Below are 22,797 nucleotides of genomic sequence, written 5' to 3'. Positions count from 1 at the left end.
AGGTCATGATGAAAGAAGATGAACCAAGGTCTTATGGGTTTGGAACGACATGAAGGGGAGTAATTAATGACAGAATTTTCATTTTTGGGTGAACTGTGCCTTTAATACAAAGCCTATTTCAAACTTAAAAATCTACTTGCTTTACCACAGTAAAAGAAGTTGTAAATGCAGACTGAATGTGATGATGCAAAAATTGCATACTGCAAATGACTGGATTCATCTTTAAATCATATGGCATGAATTGTGTAGTCCGATTCACCAGCTAATAACTCTTATGAGTCAGTTCTTACAATGAATCATTCAAAAAGACCGCCTGTCTGAATAAATCACAAAACACCATTAGAGTAACACAGATATGAAACAAAAACTAAATAACATAAAATGCATAAAGCGCCCAACAACTGATCTAAACTGAAGTAAAAAATAAGAAATGGAACAACCAGTATTCAAATAAAATATAATCAAATATGATGCATCACACTGGGAATTACATCTGACTGTTTTTCACCATGCATAAAATGATTTTCATTCACAAATTAAACTTTTTTTCGTCTTGTTAAATATAATACAGATTTTCACCTAAATTATTTGTTTATTCATACACTATCATTCAAATGTTCGGGGTTAATACGTTTTTTTTATTTGGGGCGGGGGGAATTAATACTTTTATTTAGAAAGGAAGCATTAAATTGATTAAAAGTGACAGTAAAGACATTTATACCGCTAAAATATATATTTTATACTTTCTATTCAACAAACAATTCTGAAAAAATGTATCAACATTTCCACAACAACTGTTTTCAACATTGATAATAATAAGAAATGTTTCTTGAGCATCAAATCAACGTATCAGAATTATTTCTGAAGAATCATGTGACAAAAACTCAGCTTTGCCATCACAGGAATAAATGATATTTTAAAATACTTAAAATAGAATAAACAGTTAAAATAATATTAGGCAATATTTCAGTTTTACTGTATTTTTGATCAAATAAATGCAGCCTTGGTGATCAACAGAGACTTCTACCAACCCCAAACATTTGAACGTACAACTAACACTTAACCAACCTACAGGTTTAGCATTTATACATTTTTTTCCATTAAAATTTCTGAACATTTTTACAGACTAGAGTGGCAGACAATGAAAAACAAGCTCATATCCGAACCCGAAACACTAAAGTGCATGCATGTGAATGTATAAAAGGGAACAGGCTGGCTTTAATGAGAGAGATGAAGTTGGTGAAGGTGCGTGTTTGAGTACAAAAAGCTTCAATGACACCGGAGAGGAGAGTTAAAAGCTGTGAAACGCAGCTTCTCTGTAAAGAAGCATAATTGCAGGAAATGACAAGTAGGACTGTGGAATGCAGCCAGTGAACGCACGCCATTCAACAGAAGTTCACGGCTCCTAAACACACCTCTGCCTGCGTACCTCTTCAAAACTGGACTTATATGCACAGAATAAACAATAGTGTGGGAGTGATCCGAGCTGATCGCATTCCTCAGAAGTCTATAAGACAACCTTCTGCCTCGTTCGGAGAGAAAAAGACAAGCCCTGTAATTACAGAAGGAACACACTACAATTGTGACCATCAAAGCAACAAAAAGAGACAGAGAGGTCAAAGGTTAAACCCGTCGGCCCGGAGGAGGCGGAGCTAGAACCCTGCTGAGAGTTTCAGTACAGACGGTCGTCATGGTGACAGAATAGCTGCTGGTCTAATGGAGAAGTTTGAAAGCTGACAGCTCTGACAGGCGTGGAGTCTAATCTCACTGCCCACTGGTTCCAGGTTCACAAAAATATATTGAAATTTCTTGAGTGTGGGAGACGTTTAAATATGTCTGGAGAGAAGAAAAAAAACTCAATGGAAACAAGAAATTTCTTAAACTAATCTCTAAGAGGTCTGACCAAAATGTTGTTATGGGTCGGAGGAGGATGATGACGATGATGAAGGTTTTGAAAGGTATGGGGAAGGAACTCGAGTGAAGAAAACGCTGCTCTGTGGTGTGATGAGACAGACACCATCATCACAAATCCGGTTAAGGCTCCAGTTGGTGTGAGGAGAATTGATTTGTGTGTGTGTGTGTGTGTGCCGCTGAGGTCAGTGTGTATAATGGAACAGACAGGGTACATCAGCCTCTAATCACTTCAGCACTCTCGTCCTCCACTCACACACTCACACCTCGTACCTGCAGATGCTCTTATCTCAGCAATTCTAGAGATGGAGAAAGAAACACTCTCTCTGTGCTAATAAAGTTGAGACTAACTGCATATTACTTATGTCACAGTGCGAGATCATGAGAAGTCGAGATGGTCTCCACCCACAATGCACTGCACAAGTGCTTAATGTAAAGACAAGTAGAATGTGTTCCTGGATCAACATCAGTGTTATTCCTAGAACAACATTCCTATTAAATAATCATTTTCTGAGTGATTGTTTGTTAATGCATGTACCATTACATTTTGATGGATGCTTACAATGACTTCTCTGTCTAGATCTATTAATTTATTTATAAAATACTAAAAATGTAATTAATGCATACACTGATTTGTATATTTTCCTTTGATGAGCATATTTTTATTTTTGTATTTAAACAATTAAATTACTTAATTGAATTGGGCTGACAAGAAAAAGGAGAAATTGTTGAATAAAGTCGTTATTTTTATTTTATTTGTGCACAAAAAGTATTCTCGTTGCTTCATAAAATTAAGGTTGAACCATTGATGTCACATGGACTATTTAAACAATGTCCTTACTATCTTTTTGGGCCTTGAACGTGGTAGTTAAATTGCTGCCTATGAAGGGTTAGAAAGCTCTCAGATATTATCAAAAAAAAAATGTAATTTGTGTTCTGAAGATGAACGTAGGTCTTGCAGGGTTTGAACAACATGAGGGTGAGTAATTAATAACAGAATTGTCATTTTTGGGTGAACTAACCCTTTAAGTACTTTGGCAAAATCCTTTATCAAAATTCTCTCTTTTTTACTTTTTATCCTGAAAAACTATTTTTTTAAACCCATATTTTTCCCAAAATTAAAGTGTTACACAACCAATATTAATTCAAAATAAAAGTTACAAACTTGGTACATGTGCTTTAAACTAAATTAAAACAAATAAAATATTATTTAATCCTTGCACAAATGCATATTTATTCATTTTTTTGAACCAATAATCTGCTCTGCCTTTGTTGGCACTTTTCATGATACAATTAATTTCCCACCCTGCAATTTTCTTGTTGTATATCTTGCATTACTTCTAAATGTGCCATTAAAACAGTAAACTAAGTTTCAGATACAAAATGTTGTGCCTGCACAGTGCACCCAACCCGAGCTCTGCTTTAACACCCAACTACACTGAAAAAAAAAAGTGTGTAATGGAAATGCATTAAGAATATCCAAGTGTTTGTGTGTTTTGGGTGATTGTCCATTACAGGGTTTGCCATATCACAGGTCTGCGACTACAACTGAAGTATTAATGAGAGTCTGCCCTGCTCTTGTTCTCCCAATCCCACTCTATATGTCCCACACACACATATATCTACACGCATCATGGCTCAAGGACACCACAGAAGAACCTTGTTAAGCCGGGGTGGAGCGGGTAAGATTGGATTCAGACTCATACCAAACACACTGAATTGCATTATTGATCACAAGACAGAAAGGTTATGAAAGAGCCACGGGGACTACACCAGCATCCAATCTGTGAAGCAAGAGTATCAGTGAGTCCCAATAGAGCATGGGGTGCTCTGTCGGACAATTCATAGCACACGCACACACAGTGTGGCTCTATAATTGATTAAAACTGGCTCAGAGGGCAACTGGTGTGCTGACCCTCATGCATAATTCCTGATCTGTGCCTGGGTTGCACTAAAACACTCCTTATGATAATCTCCCATCAGCCCTCGGAGACGTAGAGAGAGACGAGTGTAGGGCAACAGGTCTGTTTTCTTGCGGGACACAGTGACCGGTGCATTTATTACATAGGAAGGCTAACTAGGCCATGCTACAAACGAAGAGAAGTGATCGTGGACACACTTGCACGCACTTCGTGTTGACAGAAGCCGGCTGGAGCTCTTATCTCGGTGGAATGCGCATCGGCCACAGCCTGATAAGACCCGGTGTTCCAGAGGTCGTTCGAGCGCTTAAGCAACGGCCAGGCGGAAAGAGGGAATGGCGCTGCAAAGCAAACCGGCTCAATATCTTGGGTTTTGTTATGCGTTTGAACACGTGCGCTAGCGCTAGCATTGTTTCTGGCTTTGGCGTTTGTTGTGTCATCCCGAGTAGCTGTCCGAGGTTTGTTTGACATCTGAGGGATGTCTTTCCTAAAGGCGGTTCAAGAGATGAGAGATGCTTTAGATCTTCTGGCCCTGATCCCAGGTCATGGTAACCACATCATCAAACCGCTATGATGTCAAAAATGAAAGCAAAACCTGACTCGAGAACATTTGGGAATGTTTCTCCGTAAGGTTCTTTCCGTTATTTGGGTTATGCAACCAACTAGGATTAATTACGTATATTAAACTGAGGAATTTACAGTCAGCTCTGGTCGGTACGGCTCACTAGAGAGACAGCATGCTGAGAAGAAAGAAAGCAGAGAGAGGGAAAGAGGGGGTAGGGAAATATGGGACATTCCAACAAGTGAATACTTTAAAGATGGAAACGTACTCTAGTTTGCAAGACGTGATTGTTTTGCTAACAGAGGTGGTTCAGTTTACAAGCTTGATATACTTTGTGTTACTGTCACAGTAACAAGTCTCAGTCTTCATAGAGCCATCTTCAAATGTGCCATTAAAACAGATGTGCTATTATCAGTAATAGTAGTGTATACACACTATGGACAACTTGTATAAAAGTATTTGGGCAAAACTAACAATTACTGTGAAAACGCCGCCTTTCAGCTAAAAGAGCCAATGGATTTAGTGATAAAGACAGTGTTTGTTTGTTTAATCTTAAAATGGACTAGCGTATTAGTCTGAATGACTAGCCGTTTAGCATAATTTAAACTAAACAATACTTACTGCTGATTTGAAAAATATCGGTATGAGTTTTAGCCATTCCTCATTCTAATAAACGGGTATTTGCTGCCCTTGTATGCCTATTATCTTAGAAATAGGCTATACTTATCATAGAAAATCAAGATGGCCTAGTTTTCATTTTCAGGAAGCTAGTTATAAACATACTAACAAGATTCTCTACAATAAGAGACTAGTAAACATGTCCAACATAAACTATAGAAGAAGACGACAGAAGACGCCTGCTATTGCTCCCCGTGTGACAACACTGAGAATTTAACACATACTTGTGTAACCTTAATAATAACGATTTGACATTTTAGAACAGCCCTTCAGAACACACTTTACTTGCGCAAAGTGTGAAAATTACAAAAAGGCCTTAAAATTCTGTCATAAAAATATGCTGTTTCTTTAACCATGAAGTGTTATTTCTGTGTCTCATCTACGCTGGGAAGCAAGAGCAAAACAGAGAGGACGAGACAGAGAGGGCAGCCAAAACTAGCTAAGTGTTTTACCCCATAAGTGGCATGAGGTACAGACTACGCAATGAAAAAAACACTGATAAGGAAGGAATGGGGAAACTAGAGAGAATGACTATCTTAAGCTTTTTTTTTAATGAGCTGTAATTGAAGCCTGTAGGAGTTCAGTACTACCAAGCTTTGTTTGTAAAATTAGAACTTTACACTTTACAGCCCACAATGTTGCAGTGCTTTTGCTGAATGAGTCAGTCAAACAGAATCTCGTCTAAGCATGTGTGAAGGAAGAGATGAGGTCAGGCCTACGAGAGCAGGACTGTGACATTTGGTTCTGTTTAATAGCTAGTGGTGCAGTGGGCCACTTTGATGAACGCTGGGACGCTGTCAGGGAATTCTGGGAAAGCTGCTGTGGTCAGAGCTGGAAACAAGCGACGAGAATGAGAAAGGGGAATGACAGAGAGCAAAAGTGAGGGAGAGGGAGAGGGAGAGGGAGAAGGAACGAGAAAGGCATCCAGCCAACATCAGGCAGGCAGCGAGCCAACACACAGGAAATTAAGCTCATGAGCTGAAACAGAGACTCCGACCACACAAACATACACAGAACACATTCACGCAACAAAATTATACCATTTATGTATAAGCATTTATACGTGAAATCGGTTAAATCTCCATTTTACGCATCGACTCGTATTTCTCCCCCTTTCTCACATGCATACGTGGACACGCTCTACATTATCTGTTCACTGCATCTTTGAAGCCGATGGGAAACAGACAGTGTGTAAGTATGTGTCAAGAACAAATTTTCCCATCCAGCTCAACTTGGAAATGCCAGAGAAGATTCAGAGCCCAACAGGGCAGAGATCGCAACAACATAAATGCATCACTACTAATATTAGTCATACTTAGGGTTAGAGATTTGAACAAACCTCAAATGTTAATATTAAACTTCAGCATATAACTCGTCCTGCACCATTTGTGCTTTAAACATGAACTGCTACAATTATGTGATTTGTTAAGAAGTTGTGTGCTATTACTTGTATAACTAACCATATCTAAAAGACATGAATATCATATATTTTGTTATAAATCGACTCTAAATGGCTGTGTTTCGTGCAGCCTGAAGAGCATAAAAACACAAAAAATCTGATCTGAACTATATCCATATTATGTTATCCAATTAATATCTGATTTTTTGGAACGAGACTCTGTCTGAATGGTGAGATTGGATTTCAAATAGTTTTTTTTTTTTCTTGTCTGGGATGCAACATATGCAATATCATAAAAAAGGTCTCAGTTGTTGTGTATAAGGACGTCTCATGGCAACATGATGATGGCAATATCACAACTATAGCAACCAACAAAATATACCCAATATTAATTACACTGGCTCAACAAACAGATTTCACTTGCAAAATGACCGTGCCATCAATGAATTGAAAGATCAGATTTGAAAAGCAAACCAGATGTGTGTGCAGTGTAAACAAAGACATCAAAACTTGGCCAATAAGAAACCACTTAGCAACACCTCAGCAACCTCATAGCAACAGGCTAAAAAGCACTCAGAATACACTTTAACAACCTTAGTTATTTTACCAATAACAATAAATAGGTTAGACCGCACATAACACAAGTAAAATAGTCCAGAACTTTATTACAAAAATTTAAAAAATAAATAAATAAATAATAATAATATACCATATATAATAACAGTACCACATATCATCACTTCAGTCAACTTGTGCAAATTTTTCTTCAACAGAAAGTGAAAAATGTATTTTATGTAACTAGTCTTAAATTTTGTAAATAGTCTGTAAATTTTATACAGTTATGTATAATTTTTTATTTTTATCACTATTTTATTCACTGAATATTTTGTTGAAAGCGAATTATTATGCATTTCTCTTTTTTGTTGCTTTATTTTTTTGTATTTTATTCCTATATTTTATTCACAACATTTTTGGGGGGAAAGCAGGTGACTTTGGTAATGCATAATCATCTCTGACCAGTGCGTAACCGCTGTGTGTGTGTTGCACTGATGTGTCAAAATGAACACTGCAGCACATACTTATCACACACTCTTGGAAGTCCATAACTGTGCTTGTTCACTCCGCGGGGAGCATGGGGTGATTTACTAACCATTAAATACAACTGGAGGCAAGTGGAGGTCAATCAGTTAACAGGTCGTTCACTTCCCAAGTTAGCAGCGCTCTGTCTCTCTTGCTCTTCCTGTCTGCCTCCAGAAAATCAACAAAGTTTATAGACAATCAGTGAAGATTCACAGAAGAGATGTGGAAAACAACATATTTTCGATATTGATTAGTTGATATCTTGTCTAAATGACTAATTGGTCTTAAAGAAGCCATGTTTAACACTCATGTTTACCAAACCCTAATCAGGAAGATGACATGTCTCATGACTCATGATAACCAGTGACTGACATGACTGCATCAGTTCCTTTTCCAAACTTCCAGAACTTTAGAAGTGACACATTCCAGTCAGGAATCTATGGGAGTTTCCAAACTGTCAGCACACAGTGATAAGATCATCTGTGACCATGAGAACCAGTCCTGCTGTGACTCCGCCCCTTCAATAATTCATGATTTGACAGTTGAGGTTTAAATGACCTTGGCCTCCAGCTGTTACTCATGTACCCTCCTCCCTCCACATTCGCCAAGATAAACACATGTAAGAACACACATTTAAACAAACACTAATCCCATCATTCCTTGCCCGCAACATGCTTGCGGTTATTAGCGTCTCTCATAGTCAACAGGACAAAAAAGGCCAAACTTATAAAATCTTTTCCATTCACATATCATCACGCCTTCAGCCCCAGAAGCAGCCATTCTCCGTAATTAATATTACTGATCCCGGGAAAAAAGGGAAGAGGAAATATCCTACAGCTCAGGGCTATTGGCACAGCACAGCAGGACGAAATATTAGCAGTATTTTAAAGATGATAATTAAAATTAAAGCTCAGTGTGAGGAAATTGGACTGTTTGAGGATTAACAGCAGCACCGCTGATGCCCATGGAGGAATTAAATCCCGCTGTGTCAATGTTATCGAGGAGCAATTCACCAGTACATATCGTAGACACAAAAGGCCAACTAACAGGTCTTTTAAGCAGCTTTTCCGTTCAGCAGAAAAAACAAACAAACAAAAAGCAAAATAAATTTGAATTGTTAACATACGGCAGCAGGAAGATGAATAAAAATATCCAAAAGAGGTAATGGGGTCGCAATAAAATCCCTAGTAAAAGTTATATTTAAAATGCATTTATTTCGTATTAAATTAAATCTATTAACATATTTACTGACAGATATAAAAAGTATAATTAAACTTTACTTTGCATATTACTTGTGCACAATGCACTTTTCTTAATATTAAGTCTAAAATGTGTTTTAATGTCACTTTTGATGAGAATTATATGATCTTTGAATAATATCAGACTTTAATGCAAAATATTTAAAGTGTACCTGAAGTATACTTGCAATAGTTCCACTTTAGCACAATCAAATATACTAAGTATATCGACTTCAGCACTACTTCTGCACAATTAAGTACAAAATTAGTTGTTTAGTCCAATTTAGCAGACTTCAAGTATACTAGTTTAGTATACTAAAAGTACAATTGCATGACATTTTATTAAGTACATAAATATAAAAATGTATTTGTAGTATACTTAGAATGAAAGAAATGTATTTCAAATACATTTAAGTATATTTATTTTTCACTAGGGACGGGGGACATTTGTGTCCCACGTATAAGAAATACAGCAATTGTTTTGTAAATATACCACAAATTTCATTTTAAAAAAGGTTATTTTTATATAACACCGTTAATTCGATCAAATAAAAATAATAAATATATACGCATTTGATAAAGAAAAACATCAAAGACATTGAAGAAGTTACCTCAAATAAAATTATGTGTCACCTCATTATTATCAATTTATCTTATACAGGTTTGCATTTCCTACATTACGATCTCAAAATGTCAACCCTGTTGCTATGATTTTGTATAACAAGTATCTGATAAAGGGGATGTTTGTCAAAATGTTTGCATTACATTCTCTATGAAGCGCTTAGTAGAACCGCTACCTTGAGCTTGTACTGCAATGTCAAATTAAACTGTACAATATCAACTATGTTAATTTTCTGAATCCATAATTACATCACAACACACTGATAAAGCACAAATTTATTTGACAGTGTTGAAAATGACTTTATAAAACTGGAAAAGCCATATGTCAATTCACATGGGCCTCATTTTTGGCCAGAGCCTAAGACCATGGGACAGTTCCAAGTGTTTTTGTGTATTCAAGATTTAGACCTACATGAGTCAAAGGGATGTGTTTATATAAACCGTGCATGCCATTTTGGCATGGCTGCAGCTACCATTGAGTTCCTGCACGGTTCATCTAGTCGCACCGTTACGCAAGTGCATTCATCATCCAAATCAGATGGAGCTAAATGCAGAAAAGCAGCGTCTGCTTTGAAGTTCTGAAAATGAGAAGCACTTGACTGACATTAGGGCAGAGCTGAATAGATGTTGCCACCTCTCTCTCGCTCTCTCTGTCTCCTGGCAAGCAGCGAGTAAAACATGTTCTTGTTTTTTTCAGGACCCCGAATAAAAAGCACGCTGGAAGGGAGAACTCAGTTGGAGGGTCTTCAAAACAGCAATAGTTTCAATCTTGGAGGCCTCTTAAAGCAGAGCGAGTCTGTAAGGACAAGCACCTTGTTCAATAACCGCTCAGTCAATGGACTTTTGTTAGGATTGTGTAACGTTGTAAAACCCGGGTCAAAGTCCTCATGTTTCGGGCTGAAAGAGATTTAGCGTTCATAGAAGCGTAACCTGACCCCGAAGAGCTCGCCGATTGAATTCAAAATAAAAGACGCTGGACGTTTTGCTCTAGAAAACAAACAATAAACCCTAATGGCGATCGTGATTACATTAGAAATGGTCTTTTGAAGTACAGATCATCGTGGCATGATGTTAAATACACTTTTTAGGCTAATAAAGGTGGTGAATAGATGAATGAATGAAGCAATCAATCATCTTAATGGCCATTTCGGTTCATTAGGAGCTTTTGTCAGACATTAGCCATGGAGGAAGAGACAGCCAGACAGGACGACAGGTTGCAGGGTTTGTGGGGGGCTCCGTATGTGTTGTGAGACACCGCAGGAGATTGGGGGATGTGGCATTGTGTGTGTGTGTGTGTGTGTGTGTGTACCCAAGAGACTTACAGCTGTCACTCAGATGTTGGAGAAGAAGTGTGATCTCACCTCACACACTTATTGACACCTGCTGACACCACCCACATGTTTGGCCACACACACACACACTTTTCCCAGTCTGACAGAAATGAACACACCTGCCAAAACAGCACACAAGGAAAGCTAATGGATCTGCTGTTGGCGACAGGTTCCTAAACAAATCGTTTAAAAGCCGAGAGGCCGTCTCAAGCAAACCCTGAAATGCACCAGAGACATTACTGTGACAATTCGCTCCGTCACCCTCGGCGTGATGCTGATACTGAGTTACTAATTAATACGATCAACTAAATTTAAACACACTGCCCACCCTCACACAAACACACACTAAAGTCACACCCACAGACATGACAAGCATGGTCAAAAAACGCAGAGCAGACATGCCTATTCATTGAATCATTGTAAAGAGGACGGATGGCTGTCAGACAGATCCCATTTGTCAGAAACTTGCACAAACAAAACAGAAGAAGTGTTAATGACTCTGACCTTTACACAAAGTCCCAACATCATCAGACTTTCCGCACGTTCAGAACTAATGTAAAAATTCACTTTAAAATAAAAGTTAGAGGAGCTGATATCCTCATTTCTGTCAATTTAAGTTCCTTAAAAACATCAACTATATTTATCTCTAATAACCTTTTATTTCATTCTTAGACCAGCACTGCGCATTGATTTATCTGCCAGGCTAATTATTCAGCCGATACTTGGTCAATAACGGTGCCCACTGGAGCAATTAACAAATTTGCCAGTTTTTAAGCCTCGTCAATTAAAAAAAAATGAATAAACAGTTTTTAATTTCTGCTAGTTATGTACCACAGATCTATAAATACATAAAGAACAAAACACTTAAAAACTTGTAAATTTAACAACAGCCTTAAACAAAACAAAAAAAGTCAATAATGTATTTTCAGAATTTTAACCGATAAGTAGCCAATAAAAAAAATTCTATACTAAATAAATAAAAACAAATTCAATTATTTGAAATGGAAAATGCTAACTTAGGCATCACAAATCTATTACAATTAACAATATTATTAAATTATTAGTGTTTAGGATTAATCTTGTCATCATCTTATATAGAGTTCTAAATGTAACCTAAACGTAAAAAGAGTGGAAATTAAATATCCAATCAGCTGATATAGATAGATATATATAAAATAAATTTGAATTTTAAAATTTTTTTTATAAAATTGTGAAAATCTGTGAATAATAGATATGGCACCAACATTTCTAGTCGCAATTGCCATCGTACTGTATTGGCATTACATCAGCTACCCTGCTCTCTAGGTTTCAGCTGATGAAAAACCCATATTGATCGAGCACTAACTCTGAGCGAAACAGCTCTTATATCATAGAACTCTCTCAGAAAAGCAGGTCTATGCCTTCTCAGTATGGAAGGACACCTGTACGGTTATCTATACACAAATCAATGACTGCTGAAGCGTGTGAGTGAATATAAACAACATTTAGGAGAAGCACAGGCACAAATTCCCATGATCCTACAACACAATATCTCTCATGATGAGCATTAATGCACCAGGCATTCCAGTCCAACAGCTTAAACGGAAGTCTGAAGTAAACATAACCTTTGTCCCCTGATAACGCACAAGAGGGCCGATGCAAGCAAATGAATCTGATGCTCCAACCCCAGAAGACGTGAGCTCTAGGACATCATAACATGCCCTGGCATGTCTCCATCTCACACTTCCTCTCCACCTCATTCCCAATAATTAAATATGAGGCCCAAAAGCCACATTCTGATTTAAGTAAAGCAGAATGGAGGGGGGAAACGAGGTTGTATTAGGCACTGTGGCGGCTTCTCGATAGACATCGGCCTTTGTGCGGCTTTTTCATTATTCTCAGCACAATCTACCAGTGCAGATCCATTAGCGTGACATAGGCCTAAATTAGCGCCCATATAAATCCATTAGCGTCACTGTATATGAGGATTCAGAGCTGAAGTGCTTTTCACAGACTGACAAGGTGCTTGCTTCTATTGCAACAGCTGACAGAGAAGGGCAACCAGCAGAAGGCTGTTCTGGGGCATACAGGACTACAAAGGTTAGTTGACCTCAAAGGGACATCAGCCTTAAATCACAGCTCATGAGTGAATCACTCTTTTGAGTCAAATCTTTTTAATGAATTGGTTGATCCAGTTCACAAAACCAGCCTGAATGATCTGTTCATGAATCAAACTGATCCATTTCTCAAGTTCCACTCACTGACTCAATAACATCATTTACCAATTTTGTATGTTGTCAAGGTGACTTTTTGAAGAACATCCTCCTGGCCAATCTTTTTAATATAAGACAGAGTCAACGAATGAATAATTCTTTTGAGTCAATGAATCGGATGATTCTGTTCATAAACCAGCCTTAATGATTGAATCAAAATCTATTGCATGGCTTCAGAATATTTCAAATAAAAGCACAAAACTGATTTTATGACACATTAATGATGCTTTTGCAACATTCAATCATTCTTTGTAACTAAATGAAAAAGAGCAACAACTACATTCTTCAAAATGTTCCACTGAAGTATCTCATATGGGTTTGAAAAAGACATGAGGGCGATTAAACTATCAATTTGTATCTTTAGGTGAACCTTCCCTTTAAGATAGACGTGCTGTTCCGAGATCTGTTTATGCATGACTAAGCATATTATTTTATATTATTCAAAAATCGTGCCCACAACACGAATAGAAAATTAATCATTGGAGTTACATAATTATGAGCAACAGTAGAAATACCTTCACAAAAAAAGAGAAAACGTATTCAAATACAATTCTGAGAACGCCAAGAGTGTTCTTAAGAAACATAATGCAGAACAGCAGAAAGAAAAGCCATTGTGATTAGCTCATAACTGAGTGGGCTGTTCAGGAAGTGAGAATGACTGAGTGAACATCCAGACGACCACAGATGGGCTTATCCAGGGGGACTGGCAAAGATGTACGAACAAGGACAACAAAACCACAAACACAGATACATACTGTATGCACTTTCAACACACTCTCTTTAATGCCAATTAATCATCATTATCACTCTCATAACAATCAACACTCTGATATCACAGACCAAAGGACCTGTTGAGACACAAGTCAGTGATTCAAAACAGGAAGATGAGGGTTTCACATGATTATCATGATTTTTTAATCAAGCCAGCTCCATGTTCTATGGGCGACATGAACAAACAAACACACAAAGTCCTCAGGAAGTGCATGAATGAGGCCACTGTGTACTGGGTGCATTTTTCTCGACAAGAAACACAAATAAACACAGTCATTGCTCATAAGAGATGAAGAATGGAGGAAGAAAGAGGGGTAAAAAGAGCGTACTCTCTCTCCACGCTCTCTGTTTTTGACCATTGATCTTTGACCTTGAGGGGGCCGGATTACTTCCTGCTATGAATCGCTCAAGCAAGAGGAACGTTCTCATACGGAAGAATCAAAACGAAGTTTTGTGGCTGTTTATATATATATATATATATATATATATATATTTAGCAACTATAATAAATACAACTTATTTAAATTATAATCAGGGCAATTTAGGTTTCCAGTTTCTGAATACATCCACCTAGTAGTTACTCAGATATCAGGCAACAAATGTTACTTGTTAATAATACCCATTACAGAAGCTAATATTCTACTGATTACAGTCATCAAATCCATGCAAACCCACTGAAATGAATGCAATCAAAAACACTCCAGGTTTTTACATTACATGCAGTGGTTGGGATTCTGTTCGAAGGGCTTAAGCACACAATGGAGATATTTCCCAGAAACACTGTGTATTTGTACTTGTATTTGTGTAAAAAATGTGTTGCTTGCCATTACTTTTTAATGAATTGCCAAATTAACTAGCAATTTCTGAGTAAAAATTGTTTCTATGCCAATTTTTTCACTGTATCATATGATGTTTGTCGTCAATGTCCATTTGGAATAGCCATCCAGATGAGCTTTTCTGCGGAGCATCACTATAAACGTAAACTTGGACTTGAACTTCCAAGTAAAAAGGTTCGCCAGTTAAGCAAAGCTTCAAAGTATGCCTTTAACTAATAGACAAACATTCAAAGTGATCAGTTGTGTAACACTGCCAGCAATGAACTTCACTGCAATACAAACAGCAACGCAGCCACCCAATTACAGAGCAGAGAGAAATTTGATTACCTCATTATAGTTGATTTTATCACAACAGCTTGTATAATATGAGAGCTGGGTGTAATTGGGGAAATAAACAAGCCAGAAGAAAATGAAATGAAGGTAAGTGAAACTCATCAGACGATGACAACAAGAACAGAGATACTGTAGCTCTGCTTTCTGCTCCATCCACAGTCTGTGGCAAATGGTTCACGGTCAATCAAACACAACAGGTATTACTAAATATCCCATCATTAATCCTTGTTTTACATCACGAAAGTGCATCTTAGGTGGCATAGTGCTAGTTACACTATTAAGACAGCATATGTCAAACATCAGCACAGTGTTAAAGAGGAACAAACATCCGGCTAAAGCAAACAGAATGAGCAAAGGAGAGTTTGAGTTATCAACAACATGCTAACATGTCATGTGTAAACCCGAAAATCTTGTTCCTTCAAGACTTTACAGGATTGAAGGCAAATATGTGTTGCATAAACCAACCGATCTGAAGCCAATGTGGCACTTATAAATGTCAAATCATGGTACTACGATGTTTTTCTCTTCACATACAGTAATTTTTTAGGTATGTACCATTGTACTACTATTGTGCTTTGCACCCAGTGCCATGGTAATCTTGGAAATACCCTGGAATACCATGTAAACACCATGGTAAAGAATGTCAGTACTGGTACTTTATCTACGTCGCGTATCTTTCCAAATTCTCGCGACCCCCGCGCGTGCTTTTATGGCTTATTTACATATTTAAACAATCAACGAAAGCTGAAACAATACGTTACAAAAGTTGCATGTCAATGAGACTCGTTGTTTTTGTTGTAAGTGTTACAAAGCTTCAAAAGCGGTGACTGCTAATCCACTTAATTCTATTGCTTCGATCTGATTTAATTTAAGAATTGTCACAAATGTAGCGATAACAGTTAAAGTCTGAAGGAGGAACGCGCGAGACTCAAGAAAATAAAGCGATTAGACGTTGTTTTAAACGTTTAAAAGCATTCGCGGCTAAGAAATGTAAACCACGCAGTTGAAACAAACAAAGTTGAACGCTCACTCACCTTTCTGAGAAACAACTCGCGACGGCAGATCAAGAATTCTGTTCGGAAACTGCCAGAGAGCGCTCGCGATCAAAGCTTTACATTATTCGTCTTCCAAGTGGATCACTGGAGCTGGTAGAAAAATAGAGTATTCCACGCGAAAAGCCGGGGAGGCAGGACACTTTGTTAGGGAAATCCGAAGAAGTATGGGCGATGTTGGGAATCCAGTGTCGAAAACAATTCCTGGCTTTTCCACGCCCTGTAGGCTGAGCTTCAGATAAACCGCCAGGTGCGGGTGAAGTATGAATGTTCAGAGGTACCTGTGTGAGTTTTGAAGGAAAGCCGGTGAAGTAAAAGTCCCCACAGCTGATGAATGAGGACACAAGACTCATCTGGACCTGCCCCGATTGACCAGAGGGAGCACTCGCGCTCCCCCCAACCCCCCACAACCACCCCTCTCTCTCTCTCTTACACACACACACACGCTTTCGGTTTCAAGTTTTTAAATACAGTGACATAATACTATAAAATATACTATACAATATACAATAATAAAATATGACAGGTTAAATTAATTTGAATTTCATGGCATGCAGTGTTGCTAAAGCATCAGTAAACAAAAAGTCACACAATAAAATAATACATGGTACCAGAAAATTTAAAATGACAATTTGACCAATATTAAAATGACAATGTTATAAAATAGTTGTTCAGGAACAGTCGTCAATGCTTCAATACAATGGCATTTAAATAAAATAAATATTTTTCAATCATTTTTAAATAAAATAATATCTGCAACATGCAAAAATGAAATACTATACATAAAATAAATTTCAATTGTATGGCATACATTGTTGCCAAGGCATCAATACACAAAAATAGTGACATGATAAAATAAAAATACATTACCAGAAATAAAAATGAGAATTTAGTTAGTTTTTATTCAGGAATCCTCTTCAAGGCTTTAATGCAAACAATCAAATAAAATCAAAACATAATAAAATAAAATAGCTATCAGTTGCAAGTATTTTTTTAAATAAAATAACAGCCTAATTGCAATGATAAAAACTATTATTACAAAATAAAATTAATTTGTATTTTATGGCATACAGTGTTGACAAAGCATCAATACACAAAAAAATAGTTAAAATAAAAATACCTTACCAGCAATGCTAGTTTCAGTAAAGTTAATAAATTAAAAAATGCACACGGTACAATAAAAAATGCATTTAAACAGACATTGTCACAGTTTTTTCAAACTATATCAATTCAATTCAAATGAGCTTTATTGGCATGACTTGCACAGTATTGCCAAAGTATATCTCTCTGTTATATCTATTTTTGTTATATCTATCTTTGTTATACTTTGATAACTGTAAGGACACTGTGATTACTGAGTCTGTATTTAGTAAAAATCTGTTTCTATTTTTTATCTCTGATGATGAGGAGACATTCCTCTGGATGATGTTTAGACCCTGTAGATCCATCCTGCCTGTTTCAGTCTTCAAAGGTGTTCAAAAAGAGCATTTTCCAGAGTGGAAGTATAGGAATCAGAAATAGTTCTTTGCTCTAACCTTGCTTCAAACACCCTTAAGGCCCCCCATAGCCCCTGCTGTGAAGCCTGAGCTGGAATAAAAGAATGATCCTTTCCTCTCCCACTTACAGTAAATCTGAGATTTGCGGTAATCTGGCTCATGCTGTGACTGAGATTAAGGCCAAACCAATTGTACATCATAATCAAAGGACAGATATTGAGGATGGATGCAGAAAATTGTGTTGTGACAACATATTTAAGCCCACATCTTTCATTAGACCAATGTTTTTGATCCTGCCTGTTTATGGATGCTTTTTTGAAGATTAATGTTTGGCTGAGTAGGAGGAGGATTGATGATAATACAGGTTTAGAATAATGACATATATAATGACAAGTAATGTTTGCAAAAAAAAAAAAATAAATAAAAGAAGAAGAAATAAAATAAGATTACAAATAAAAAACAAAATAATAAAATAAATAATATACAATAATAAAAATATAAAATAAAAAGGTGTCAGCAATGTTAACAAAATAATAAATTCAATATATAAAATAAAGTGCAATAAAATAAAAATAAAAAATAATAATAAAAATACATTTGCATTAAAAAAAATTGACACGAAATTTCATCTTAATTTTTATTATTGAAATGTATAGGCTTTAATCTGGCCAGATTAGAGCTATTTAACAGACTGACATTCATAAACCCACCAAATTCCACAGGTAGTTGAGGTCTTTGAAGTAAGCAAGGTGTTTTGCGGCTTTGCCTTCAGAGGACAGTCTGGGTAACATGAGCAACATCATTAATGCAGTGTCTCTTTAAAATGTTGTTTTGGACCCCAGTGTGTTATTGCAGCGAAAGTGCACTTGCACGTGTGTGTATGTTGTAGTTGGACTGAGTGTCAAAGCTGAATGATTTGAATAATTCATGACTATGGAAATTAGTCTGTCTGAAGGAAAAGAGTGCGGTCTTTGCCCTGAGGCCTGTAGGGACAGAGATGCTTTGCTTTTTCATTTATTCCCTCTCCCTTCCTCCCTGCCTCATTCTCTCTCAACCCTCCTAAAATGCCTTTCTCAATTATTTTACAGTGTAAAATGCAGCGAAAAGTTGAGCAAAACATGAGAAATATAACAGGAGCAGCGATGAAAAGACAGAAAATCAGAGAAAAAATCATAATAATGATAGCTGTCAGGGGGAATGAGATGGCACAGTGTGGAACACAGAGCCGGCTGTCATCTGCAACCATTGTTCTATTTTCTCTCAAATAGTCCCGTACTTATATTGCTCGGAGTGGATCTGTCACACCTCTTTTACTAAATGCTAAGAAATAGATGACTGAATCATCTGGCAAATCATGAACAAGGGCAATACAGATACAGAGCAGGTCATTTTATACTTCACTGGCCATGTTTTCATTGACTCTGATGTGAAGGACAGATATTGATTGCGGCTCACATGTAGTTTCTTCCGCTTCCAGCGACGATTCAAGTCTTTTAAAGATATTTTGAGGCACATATTGACTTCTAATAACTTGAGTTTGACATCTAGACACTGCAAAACATAAATAAATCTCTTGGGAACGAATGAAACGGTTTCGTGATGCATTCTTGTGGCGCCCTCTACTGTTTGAAATCATAATATCAACTCAAAATATAAAATCTCAGGGGGACTTTTGAGCTGTGTAATCCCCACCAAGAGACTACCACACCTCGAAAACCCATAAAGGAACCATTTAACGTCAGTAATTTCTCACTGTGTCCGTGTTCAACAAGAAACAGACGTTATTTGCATCCGTCTGTGAGCACCTGAATTTGGCACATCCAGAATGGCGGCAAAGACAGATGAGCAGAAACAGTTACGCTGTCAGTTGGCAGAGAAAGACAATATGCTGTGAGACAGCAAACAGAAGGAGTCGTGAAGAGGGAGGGGGGATAAACATGAACAAAAGTGAGCGAGAGCGAGAAATAAAGGAGTTATTTTTAGCGCGTGCAATGATTAGATTTGCTTCCCTGTTGCACCGAGCCAAGTTTGGTCGGGTGGCTGTCAATATGAGTTATTACATAGACCTCGCTCTAATCAAAGAGGTGTGTATGCGTGCATGTGTGAGTGACTGTGTGTGTGTGTGTGTGTGTGTGTGTAAATGAGTGCGTGGTCCATGCACGTATCTGTGTGTGCGCGTGCATGAGCTTTTGTGATTGTCTGTGTATAAACTGCATGCACTCCTATTACTTAGCGTCTGGAGATGTTGGTTTAGTTTTGTGGATGGTATCCGGTATTCCCTGCAGTGCCAGTTTGGTGCAGTGCCACTAATGAGCCATCTGGTGCTCTCACCATCAATCCCACAAGTCCTGGGACCATCACCCAGAATTCTGCACCCCTGTGTTCAGCCAAATGATGAGGCTGCTGTACGGAACACGATCAAGATGAAGGGCAAAGATTGCTCACTTCAAAAGTACAAAATACTTTATTTTATTGTTTTTAATAATAAAAATATTATAAATATTTTATTTTTATTATTTTTTTAAATTATTTTATATTTTAATTTACATATATTTAGAGATATTATGTATTTTATAACAGTGCAAAATACTGCAGATTTATTAATATAAAAATTATATATATATATATATATATTCAGTCTTGTATACTAGTATATTATTCTCTCTCTCTCTCTCTCTCTCTCTATATATATATATGTAATATATGTATATGTGTTCAATTTAAATTTAAACGGGCCAATTATATGGTTATTTTATCTTTTTTTTTTTTACAATCTTTATTTTGTATATCTTCATATATGTGTGTGTGTGTGTGTGTGTGTGTGTGTGTGTGTGTTTGTGTGTGTAGATGTACAATATAAAGTTTGTAAAAAAAAAAAAAAAAAGATAAAAGGTCTAAGACTCCTAAATAGGTATTTTACCACGTTTTTTGTTAAAAAATTATGTAGGAAAAGTAATAGATTAATTTATGACAAGAGTGGACCTGAAAAATCTACATCATAACAGAAGTTCTGACCTTTGTCACAGAAAGTCTTCTTAGTTGCCTTTTTCTCTATTATGTATTAGAAATCATAAGAAATGATATATCAGTTGAAAACTTAAAATCTCAAAATTCATCCTTTGAAACCCAATTTTAAATCAAACATTGCATTACCATGGAAATGGTACATCAAAATCACGTTGCAAAATATTTTCATTCATGAATTATAAAAATGTAAGTTTGGATAGTGCACTATAATGTCTATGTTCAAAACTGTGAGTGACAGTTAAGGGGTTAAAATGTAAATCAAACACAATTTAGTGAGGTTTGAATGATTAAAATAAGAAAATTAAATTTGTAATATTTATTAAATATTACAAAAACTGTAAAAATACTTTTACATTTTTACCATATTTTAATTAGTATATATTTATGATTTTTTTTTTATGATCAAATAACTGTATCCTTGGCCCATGAAATGCTTAAAAAATTGCCATTTGGTTAAAAAAAAAAACTTCTTTTTTTTTTGTAAACTACTCATCTTATAGGCCTATGTATGTATCTTACTTAGATATGTTTATTAAAAATGAAGAGAAGACAATCCTTAATTCTTTCGTCTGGCAACTTGAGCTGTGAAATACCCAGTTCTCATCATCAACCTGATTGCAAGTGATCAGAGATGTGAGAAAGCTAATGAAGCCACTAATGAAGAATGAGAGCCACTCTTTGAAGGAAGACATTGTGCCAGAGCATCCAATGTGGTTGATCAGATTCCCAGATTATTCCCAATGCAAACAATGTAAATGTTCTCAACATGCTCAAAGGACAATTATTTAAATAATTACTTTGAAGCTCTTTCAAGAGCCACATCCATTCTTGGCTTTCAATAATCCCGCTTTGATTTATTAATTGCCTGGAGTGTTGCTTACACACACACACACACACATATAACAGGAAGCTCTTTGTTTTTTCTAATGATTAAAACTTGATTCTATAATCTATTACATCAGTATGTGATTACATCAGATCCATTCATTTCTGTGGTTTTACGGCTAGTTGGTATCAAATAATAAGCTTCACGGAGCGGAAAAATGCAATAGGAACTTCTGAAATTTTAATTGGGGCAACACTCTTTCAGATAACCTTCAGAAGTTGGAAATAACAGATTTTTTCATAATGGGTTTGTGCTACTGTCCCCAGGATAACAAATTGCATTGGCTATGGAACACTGAATAACCAGCTAACAAGAACATTGGTTTTTGTGAGGTAATGTGAGCAAATAATTGCACTTTTGGAAACTCACTTTTTGTCTCATTGCTAGTATAATTAAAAGCGACCTTGGTTTACCAGTTACTCTAAAGCAGAGCTTGAGTGTCAAGGCTTTTCAAGAAGGCTTTGGAATTAGTGTTGTAAAAATAAATCAATCACTTAATAATCGTTTTCAGTAATTGAAATAATGCTTAAATAAATAAAAGAAAAATCTAATAAAATAGAAATATTATATTAAAAAAACAATCTGAAAAAAAAAAAAAAAACTTCAGGAACGTTGCTTTGAAAACTAACTGAAATAATAAAAATGTAGTTGAGGTAGCCTACTAAAATTGCTAAAACTGAAAATGAGATAAAAAGTAATTAAAGCTATAGAAATATAATTAAAAACACATAAAATGAGAACTGAAAATATGAAAAATCTAGTTTAATAAATTTATATTTAATAACATCTATATTAAATACTATATTTAATAAAACCATGGTAACATGAGATGTTTTGTTTGCAACTTAAGTGTGCTTTGAATGTCAAACCACTAGGTGACAGTGTGTTGACATTTTAAAAATGTCACAATGCTAATCAAAGTACCACAGAGATCCATAATCATTTATGTGAAAGCATCTTACGGTTATACTGCATAAGAGAGACAGTGTGCGAGGGAGGTTGTTAATTTAATGGAGGTACGTCTGCAGTTTCACTTTCCCACTCTTTCACTTGTTGCCTTCTCAGCTTCCCCCTTTATCTGTTTTACTGCATTTCTGCTGATTATTGACTTTATAAATACCCATGATGGTTGAGATGTGTAAAAGGCTTCCTGTCAGTACCTCACTAAATGTGTCAAGGAGTCAAGTGACAACACTGAGTAAGCTGAAGCATTACATGAAAGATGAAGTAAAGCCTCATTCTCAGCTTAGTTATGGGAAACAGAAACTTTCTCAAAGAGGTTGTGTTTGACCCCCTGGCCTCTAGAATCCTTCAGCTTCAAGTGCATCCCTGTCCCCAGCCACAGCACCTCGTCCCAGGCTCTGGGTGTCACCACAGGGCCTTTGATGGCTCACACGTGGGCTGC

General features: G+C 36.5%; 1 protein-coding gene across 1 annotated transcript in view; it reads right to left on the bottom strand.

The window, feature by feature from the left end:
- plxnb2a.1 (plexin b2a, tandem duplicate 1) overlaps positions 1–16,333 on the bottom strand; it is a 108,884-nt gene extending 92,551 nt beyond the window's left edge. The window contains exon 1 of the mRNA XM_058772146.1: positions 15,966–16,333. The gene's annotated coding sequence lies outside the window, so the exon portion shown is untranslated. The remainder of the gene's footprint in view (positions 1–15,965) is intronic.
- Positions 16,334–22,797: the final 6,464 nt, after the last annotated feature.

Source organism: Onychostoma macrolepis, chromosome 04, assembly GCF_012432095.1.
Source record: "Onychostoma macrolepis isolate SWU-2019 chromosome 04, ASM1243209v1, whole genome shotgun sequence".
Classification (NCBI taxonomy): Eukaryota; Metazoa; Chordata; class Actinopteri; order Cypriniformes; family Cyprinidae; genus Onychostoma; species Onychostoma macrolepis.
This window is presented reverse-complemented; position numbering and strand designations above follow the sequence as displayed.